General features: G+C 43.0%; 1 pseudogene across 1 annotated transcript; it reads left to right on the forward strand.

Moving 5' to 3' along the window:
- Positions 1-7,100: 7,100 nt before the first annotated feature.
- On the forward strand, positions 7,101-8,990 carry Gpbp1l1-ps1 (GC-rich promoter binding protein 1, pseudogene 1; annotated as a pseudogene). Its single transcript, XR_015646840.1, has one exon. The product of XR_015646840.1 is annotated as a GC-rich promoter binding protein 1, pseudogene 1 (transcript).
- The last annotated feature ends 958 nt before the right edge of the window (positions 8,991-9,948 follow it).

Genomic DNA, 9,948 nt, shown 5'->3' on the forward strand with positions numbered 1-9,948 from the left:
TGCCCCTGATAGCCACTGGAAGCTTCAGCCACTGAATGGCTTTGCAGCCTGCCTCTGGCTGGCACCCAAAAGCCAGTCCCTATTTGCCATTGAATGGTTAAGACTTGGAGAGAGGCTTCAAGGGACAACTGACTTGGACATGACTACCTCAAGGATTCAAGAACTCACCCCACCACCTGCATGAAGACTTGGGACTTGGGTGAATACTGGTGGGCCCACCCCCAAATAACTGAGCTCTAGTACATATTGCAGGCTCCCAACTTAGAGACATATCATGAGGTGTCTGCTAAGAAGGCCTAGCTTTGTCAACTTGATGTCACCTATCTGAGATACATATTCAAGCGGGGCTGGCCAACACATGCTGTAGGATGCCCTGGGAGCAAACCATCCTTAGCATCCCAGTCCCATCAACCTGAAAGCAAGTACAGGAATCTCTGGGATCTACAGGGTTCTGTAGACTTTGGGTGCCAGGGTTCCTAAGATAGCCAAACCGTTATATGATGCCACCAGGGGCCAAGAAGACAAACTAGAATGGACCCCTGAGATGGACATGGCTTTTAAGATTCTAGGAAGATCCTTATTGGAGGCACCAGCCTTGGCTGTCCCAGACATTCACAAACTTTCCACCTGTATATGGATCAGAGAAAGGGGATAGCAAAGGCAGTGCTCACCCAAACTTTGGGATGATGAGAAAGACCCATGGCCTATTTATCTAAGAAGCTAGACTGGGTGACCCAAGGACAGCCAGTCTGCCTCCAGACCATAGCTGCCACTGCTCTGCTAGTCAAGGATGCTGACAAAATGACCATAGGACAGGAACTTGCTATCACCGCCCCCATGCTATTGGGGAGACCCTCAAGAATCCAGGTGACTATCCAATGCCAGACTGGGGCACTTTCAGGCTCTACTTTTGAATCCCCCTTGCATAAGAGATAACCCATCATCTGCTCTAAACGCAGCTGCCCTGCTACCTGACCCTTCCTCAGATAAGCAGCATGATTGCGCTATAGCTCTGGGGCACGTCCAGATCATCAGGCTGGACTTGAGTGACACACCCTAGCCAGACATGGAATGTATCTACTTCACAGATGGGAGCAGCTTCATCCAGAGCAGAGTCAGGTATGCAAGGGCGGCAGTAATGGACATGGACTCCGTTATTTGGGCAACTGCTTTGCCGCCAGGAACTTCAGCCCAGAAAGCTGAGCTAAAGGCTCTAACCCAGGCTTTAAAACTGGCAAAAGGAGCCATGGCTAACATTTACACTGACAGCAGTTGGGATTATTGACTGCTGAAGGAAAAACCATCAAAACTAAAGAAGGAATACTTGCTTCATGGGAAGTATTCTGGCTTCCTTTCAAAGTGGCCATAATTCATTGCTCCAGGCATCCAAAAGGGACAGCAGAAATAGCCCAAGGGAACAGGCTAGCTGATAAAGCTAAAAGGGACTGTGATGGTTTCTAAATGCTTGGGCCGTGGTGTGGAACTATCTGGAGTTGTGGCCTTGTTGGAGTAGGTGTGTTACTGTGGGTGTGGGCTAAATCCTAGTCGTAGCTGCTTGGAAGTCAGTGTTCTGCTAGCAGCCTTCAGATGAAGATGTAGAACTCTCAGCTCCTCCTGCACCATGCTTGCCTGGATGCTGCCATGCTCCTGCCTTGATGATAATGGACTGAACCTCTGAACCTATAAGCCAGCCCCAATTAAATGTTGTCCTTATAAGAGTTGCCTTGGGGGCCTGGAGAGATGGCTCCATGGTTAAGAGCACTGGTTGCTCTTCCAGAGGACCCAAGGTTCAATTCCCAGCACCCACATGACAGCTCACAATTGTAACTCCAATTCAGGGGAGGGGATCCGACATCCTCACACCAAAGCACATAAAATTAAATAAATGAGTTGCCTTAGTCATGTTGTCTGTTCACAGCAGTAAAACCCTAAGACAGGAAGGCCACCCAAGCTGCCAACTCCTGGTAGCTTTACTGCCCTCAGCACTCCCAGTCATTCTGGAATATACAGCTGACAAATGACATCAGGCGAAATGCCAAGGAGTTTACAGAAGAGATGATGGTTGCTGACCTCAGAAGGCTGCACCATCCCACCTAAGGAGTTTGCTAAGCCACTCATCCACCAGATTCATCAAACTTCAAACCTGGTCACCAAAAGCTGAAGAAATTGCTGTGAGGGGCAAGGTACAAAATATTTGACTTAGGACACTTGGTTGATCAGGTAATCTCACCTGTCAGGCTGTGAACTCCTCAGGCCCCATCAAGGAGCCACTCCAGGAACCAGAATCAGGGGTCAACAGCTAGAGGCTAATTGGGAAATAGATTACACAGAAATAAAACTAGGAATATATGGGTACAAGTTTTTGCTAGTTTTTATAGATATATTTTTAGTTCTTTTTTTTTTTCCAGAGCTGGGGACCGAACCCAGGGCCTTGTGCTTGCTAGGCAAGCACTCTACCACTGAGCTAAATCCCCAACCCCTAGATATATTTTTAGAATGGGTAGAAGCCTACCCTACAAAGAAGGAAACTGCCAATGTAGTGGCAAAGAAGCTTCTGGAAGACAACATATCCTGTTATCATTTGCCTCCCCTGCTTGGGTCTGACCATGGACTAGCATTCATTTTTCAGGTAACTCAATCTCTAGCACAGGTTCTTGGGCCAATTAGAAATTAGGTAGCAGTGTATAGCCTAGTAAGGGCACCAGTGGAAGGGGAAGCCCTGGGTCCTGCCAAGACTGAACCCCCAGTGAACGTGATTGTTGGGGGGAGGGTGGTAATGGGGGGAGGATGGGGAGGGGAACACCCATAGAGAAGGGAAGGAGGAGGGGTTGGGGGATGTTGGCCCAGAAACCGGGAAAGGGAATAACAATCGAAATGTAAATAAGAAATACCCAATTTAATAAAGATGGAAAAAAATTATATTGTGCATACAGACTCCAGAGTTCAGTGTAAGTAAGGAGGATGAATGGGACCCCGAAGGAGACCTTGACCAAATTAACCCTTGAAACTGGTGGTGACTGTGAGTCTCTCTTACTTTATGCCTTATATAGGGCTAGGAACACCCCCTACACTTTAGATCTCCCCCGACACTTTTGACTGACATAAGACCAGATAACCCTGAATCTGATATAAGAGAAAGTAAGAAATATTCTTCAACTCAGTGTCACAGAAAAGGGCTTTCTGAAAAGAACAATGAGCACAAACATCAAAACCCACATTAATGAATAGAACCTCCTCAAACTAAAAAGTTTCTGTATAGCACATGACACCATCGCTCAAAGAATGGGCAAAGATCCTTACCAATTATACATCTGATAGGTTAGTATTTAGAATATATAAGGAGCTTAACAAAACTCTGAACATCAAGAAACCAACCCAGTGGGTTGGTGACAGCATACACCTTTAATCCCAGCACTCAGGAGACAGAGGCAGGTGGATCTTTAAGTTTAAGGGTAGTTTGGTCTATAGAGAGAGTTCTAGGACAGTCTGGACTACAAAGTGAAATTCTGTCTCAAAAAAGAAGGAGGAGAAAGAAAGAAAAAGAGGAGGGGGGAGGAAGGGAGGGAGGGAGGGAAGGAAGAGGAGGAAGAGGAGGGGGAGGGAGGGAGGGAGGAAGGAAGGAGGAAAATAACCAAATATAAAAATGAGGTATGTATGTGTCTAAACAGAATTCTCAAAAGAGAAAATTCTTGCCAAGAAACACTTAAAGAAATGTTCACCCACTATCACCATGTTAGGGTCAATGTGTGATTTTAGCTGTCGAAGTGTGTGGGAGGTATGGAGGAGGTCCTTATGCTCACAGATAAGCACTAGGGGAACCAGAAATGTTAAAAGCACAGGGTTGTCCCTTCAAAGAGAGGGATGGATAACCTGTTAACTTCCCAGAAGGCTTGGAGCAGATATGGTTAATATCCTAGTGACGGGGTTGGGGATTTAGCTCAGTGGTAGAGCGCTTGCCTAGCAAGCGGAAGGCCCTGGGTTCGGTCCCCAGCTCCGAAAAAAAAAGAAAAAAGAAAAAGAAAAAAAAATAGCCTAGTGACCTTTTGCAGTATCTGTATAGCTGAGACCACACTAGATTCTCCCCTAGATCCTTATTGTAAGCTTATCAATCTATAGAACTCATCTTTATGGAAGATGTCAGTCACATGTACTTTACAAAAAATTTTGATGTGATCATGTCTCAAGCTTTATTTTTTACTCCATGTTGAGTTAATTATCACCAGGAAATTTTTCACCAAATTGTGATGTGCTTACATATGCCTAAAATAAACTACCCAGGATCAGACTCAAAGTTTGAACCACTACTGGCTACTTAGTTGTGCTGAGCCAAACTGTTTTTGCCTTCCACTCTGCTGGACATGATGGTCTCAAAGATCCCTATAGAAGTATTTCTTTTAGGTTAGCATAGCAGCACACGCCTATAGTCAGAAGGCAAGGAGCAAGGGGATCTCAGTAAATTCAAGGCCAACCCTGTCTACTTAGTGAGTACCAGGACAACCAGAGCTATGTCTTTTTTTTTTTTAACTGTTTCTCTTATAAACTTTGGTGTCTTTGTGCTTAGTGCTTAACTGTTTAAAATTGCAATGGATTTTCCTTTAATGTTTATGTAGTGTCCTTTCTTTTTTTTTAAGATTATTTATTTATTTATTTATTTATTTATTTATTTATTTATTATATAAGATTACACTGAGGTTGTCTTCCAACACACCAGAAGAGGGCATCAGACCTCACTACAGATGGTTCTGAGCCACCATGTGGTTGCTAGGATTTGAACTCAGGACCTCTGGAAGAGTAGTCAGTGTTCCTAAGCACTGAGCAAACTCTCCAGCCCCTGTAGTGTCCTTTCTTATCTTCTCTAATTAGTTTTAAGTCTATGTTGTCAGATATTAAAATGGGTATACCAGCTTGCTTCTTGGATTTATTTTCTTGAAATACTCATTTTCATTCTTTTACCCTGAGGTGATGTCTATCACTGTTATTGAAGTATATTTCTTGGATGCAGAAGAAGAATGGATCCATCCTGTCTTCTAATCCAATCTGCTAGTCTGTATCTTTTTATTTAGGAAATGACATAATTTTTATTGAACAGTTGTCTTGGTTAGAGTTTTACTGGTGTGAACAGACACTATGACCAAGGCAACTCTTATAAAGGACAGCATTTTATTGGGGCTGGCTTAGAGGTTCAGAGGTTCAGTCCAGTATCATCAAGGCAAGAGCATGGTAGCATTCAGGCAGACATGATATAGGAGGAGCTGAGAGTTCTACATCTTCATCTGAAGACTGCTAGAAGTTTAACTTCTAGGCAGCTAGGAGGAGGGTCTTAAAGCCCATTCCCACAGTGACACATTTCCTTCAACAAGGCCACACACACTCCAACAAGGCCATATCTCCTAATAGTGCTACGCCCTGGGTCAAGCATATTCAAACCACCACAATGTTTATTGATTCCTGTTATTCTGTTGTTATTTTGTGGGATTTTCTTTCTTATTTTTGATTTGCTGTTCTGAGATTATCTATTTCTTGTGTTTCCTCAGATATAGTTAACCTCTTCAGACTGAAGTCTTCCTTCTGTCACCTTCTATAGGGCTGGATTTGTAGATCGGTATTGCTTAAATTGATTTGTTGTTGCGTGGTGGTGGCCCAAACCTTTGATCCAAGTACTTAGGAGGCAAAGGCAGGTAGATCTCTGAGTTCAATGCCAGACTGATAGACAAGAGTGTCAAGGTTACACAGAGAAACCCCATTTCAAAAAATGGTTTATCATGGAATGTCTTCTTTTGCCCATCTACGGTGATTAAAAGCTTTGAGTATAATAGGCTGGGCTGGCATCTGTGCCATCTTAGAGTTTATAAAACATCTATACCTGCCCTTTTGGCTTTTGGAGTCTCCAAAGAACAGTTAGGAGTTATTCTAATGGAACTGCCTTTATATGTTACTTGGTCTTTTTCCCTTGCAGTTTTTAATATTCTGTATTTAATTTTTCTGTATATTTACTGTTTTGATTATTATATACTGAGGAGAATTTCTTCTGGTCCAGTTTATTTGATGTTCTGTTTGCTTCTTGTACCTTGATAGGCATCTCCTTCTTTATGTTAGAGAAAATACCTTCTATGATTTTGTTGAAAATATTTGTGCTGTTTATCTGGGTTTCTTCTCCTTTCTCTATCCTACTTATTAGTAAATTTGTCTTTTTATAATGTCCTAGATCTCCTTCGTGGCTTTTTTTTTGTTTTGTGTTTTTCTTTTTTTAAAGATTCATTTATTTATTTATTATATATGAGTACATTGTAGCTGTCTTCAGACACACCAGAAGAGGGCGTCAGATCTCATTACAGATGGTTGTGAGCCACCATGTGGTTGCTGGGAATTGTATTCAGGACCTCTGCAAGAGCAGCCAATACTCTTAACTGCTGAGCCTTCTCTCCAGCACGTTTTGTGTTTTTCAAGACAGGGTTTCTCTGTGTAGCCCTGGATGTCCTGGGACTCACCTTGTAAATCCGATTGGCCTTGAACTCAGAAATTCATCTGCTACTCACTGCCTCTCAAGTACTGTGATCATAGTAGTGTGCCAACATTTTTTTGACTGAGCTATCCACTTCTTCTACCTTGTCTTCAATACTTGAGATTCCTGCTTCCATATCTTGTAATCTATTAGTGAAGCTCACCTCAACTTTTCCTTATCTGAGAATCTCACTATTGTTCATCAAGTGAATGTGATGGGCTAGGGTTGCTCTTTTGTTTTATTGTTGTTTTGTGCTGCTGAGGATTGAACCTAGAACTTAATGCATGCTAGAACTGTGCTGTACTTTTAAGCTAGATCACCAGCCTCCTTTTCCCCCATTTTGGGTCAAACTGTTTTGCCACGTATAGAATGCTTGGGTGATACTTTTTCTTTTAGTAATTAGACTTTTTGTTTTTGTATATATGTGCAGTGTTTGGAACAAAGCTAAAAGAATTGTGTGTACTAAGCAATGAATCTGCAATACAAGCCCAGTCATCTTTCAGCATTTTATTTATTGTGAAACAATGTCTTATAGTCAAGGACAACCTAGAGTTCCTGCTCTTCCTGCCTCCACCGCTGATGTGCTGGGATAAATTATCATGCCCATGGCTCTTCCCGAGGTCATGATGGCATGAGCCAACGTGGTGGAGGTAGCACAGGAAACCACCGACACTGGAATGGCAGCTTCCATTCCCGGAAAGGCTGTGCCTTTCAAGAAAAAACACCAACTGAAATTAGGGAAGAGAAAAAAGAGGATAAAGTAGAAAAGTTGCAGTTTGAAGAGGAAGACTTCCCTTCTTTGAATCCAGAAGCTGGCAAACAGAATCAGCCATGCAGACCTATTGGGACCCCTTCTGGAGTGTGGGAAAATCCACCTAGTGCCAAGCAACCCTCAAAGATGCTAGTCATCAAAAAAATTTCCAAAGAGGATCCTGCTGCCGCCTTTTCCGCTGCATTTACCTCAGGATCCCACCATGCAAATGGGAACAAAGTGTCAACCATGGTCCCGAGTGTTTATAAGAACTTGGTTCCCAAGCCTGCACCACCTCCCTCTAAGCCCAACGCATGGAAAGCTAACAGAATGAACACAAATCTGGATCACTTTCCTCCAGCCGGGAGTCTGCTTTGACCAATCCAGTTTCTGTTACTAAACCAGTGGTACTAGCTGCTGGTGTAGTTCTCAACTCTCCCAAAGAGAGTCCCTCCAGTACTACCCCTCCGATAGAGATCAGCTCCTCTCGCCTGACCAAATTGACCCGACGAACCACAGACAGGAAGAGCGAGTTCCTGAAGACTCTGAAGGATGAGCGCAATGGAGACTGCTCCCAAAGGAGAGACTGTGACAAGCTGGAGGGGCTAAGATTGGAGGGCAGCCACACACCTGAACCAAAGGAAAATGGAGAACAAGGCTGTCTTCAGAACGGGCTTTCTCTACCCATGGTAGAGGAGAGGGAGGTCCTGTCACACTCTCTAGAAGCAGAGCACAGGTTATTGAAAGCAATGGGGTGGCAGGAGTATCCTGAAAATGATGAGAGTTGCCTCCCACTCACAGAGGATGAACTCAAGGAGTTTCACACGAGAACAGAACAGCTACGAAGGAACGGGTTTGTAAAGAATGGCTTCTTACAAGGCCGTACTTCCAGCCTGTTCTCCCCATGGAGAAGCACTTGCATTGCAGAGTGTGAGGACTCAGACACGGAAACAAGCAGCAGCGAGACGTCAGACGACGATGCCTGGAAGTAGAAGTAGAAATGCTCGCAGCTGCCCTGCCCCGCTGAGCTCGGCCTTGTGTTAGAGAATATAAAGTTCTTTCCTTTCTTCTGTTGTTGAATACTTCGTGCACAAGGGAAATAGTCATATCCCAAAGACAGAGCCATTGTCCTGCTTAGCTTTTGTTGTTCTTCCCTGTTATCTGCTCAGTAGACATTTGTGTGGTGGGAATTTTTAAGCACACACAGTACCTGTTGGGCTGTGCACAAGTGGGAGCTGTGCAGGCAAAGATGCAGGGAGGGGCGCTGCGCTGCTCAACAGCTTCTGCTCCCAGCCCTGGGCACCCAGCCTGTGCTCACACAATCATTGTCAATGACAAAGTGACTATTGAAGTTATAATTGTATTAAATTAATGCTAATAATTTGGATATTTTATTTTATTTTTGGCTGCTGGGGTAACTTAGCCCTTAACCAAGCATATGTGGTTGTTTTTGTTTGGGTTTTTTTTTCCTTTTTTTTTTGGGTACAGCTCTAAAATATTTGGATACAGGAAATGTTATTCTTGCAGCCTTGATATTCAGGGTGGATTGTAAAATATGAATTTTTGTGAGATTCAAAGATTAAGATTATTTTGATAACATTATTTACAGATTTAAAAGATGTGGTTACTACAAGTCTGTTGAGGGGAAAAACTACTGCATAAAATAACTAACGTGGAATAAATATTTTGCATCAGTTTGGATTGTCTTGTGTAAGAAATATATTTTCTTTAAAATTAGAGGGTGGATTCCTTTTTTAGGGGAAATATTTTTAGAAATCTTGGGGAAAACTGAATTCAGGCCCACCTGTTTCTCTTTTCAGCAAAAATTCTTGATGTGGAAAAACCTGTGCAATAAATTATTAATAAACTTCAAAAAAAATTATCATGCCCAGCCTCATGGGAAGTGCTTTATACTCATCTTTGCTATTTCATTTTTCTGCCTGCCATTTTTTTTACTTTTGAGAAAAGGCCTCATTATGTGGTTGAGACCATCCTAATTAGATTTTAACTGCTGGAATCATGAGCATATGTTACGGTATCTCCCAGTATGCTTTGAACACCCTCTAGTACACTTTATATTATTCAGCTCCAAAAATTTTGTTGTTGCTGCTTTTTTGAAATAGGGTCTCAAGCAGTAGACACTGGCCTTGAACTCACCTTGCAAGAGCAGGATGTGATCTCAACCACAGAACCATGTCTTTCAGCCCTTATTTTATTATTTTATTTTTGTGTATGTGTGCATATATTAGTTTGCGTTGAGAGGACTGAGTTAACCAGAGGCAGGCTGATTCCATGACAGGCTGTATACTGGCAGTTTGGTAGACTAGGCCTAAATTTCCGTTTCCCAGAACTAGAAAAGTTCAAAACAAGTCAATTCCAGGAAAACCCACCCTTCATGGGCAGCCTACCATGAGCTGTCAAAAAGCTGCCTACTACCCTAGCTTGAGCCAAGGATAGTTAATCAGCAAAAGTCCCCAAAATCCCCCAGAGTCTTAACCAATCACAAAGGCACCTCCACCACTGGAGATAGAGCCAACCAATCAAAGGAAAGAAAGGTAAAACTCACTTACTACTACTCAACAGGCTTTAAAATGACCCTGAAAAGTCCACACGTCTGTCTTCCATCCTGATGTATGGTAAACTCCTGTGTGCAGATTCTCTGCAGAGTAAATGCTCTTTGCTGTTGCACACTATT

The sequence above is a fragment of the Rattus norvegicus genome, chromosome X (genome assembly GCF_021556685.1).
Source record: "Rattus norvegicus strain SHRSP/BbbUtx chromosome X, alternate assembly SHRSP_T2T, whole genome shotgun sequence".
NCBI classification, from domain to species: Eukaryota; Metazoa; Chordata; class Mammalia; order Rodentia; family Muridae; genus Rattus; species Rattus norvegicus.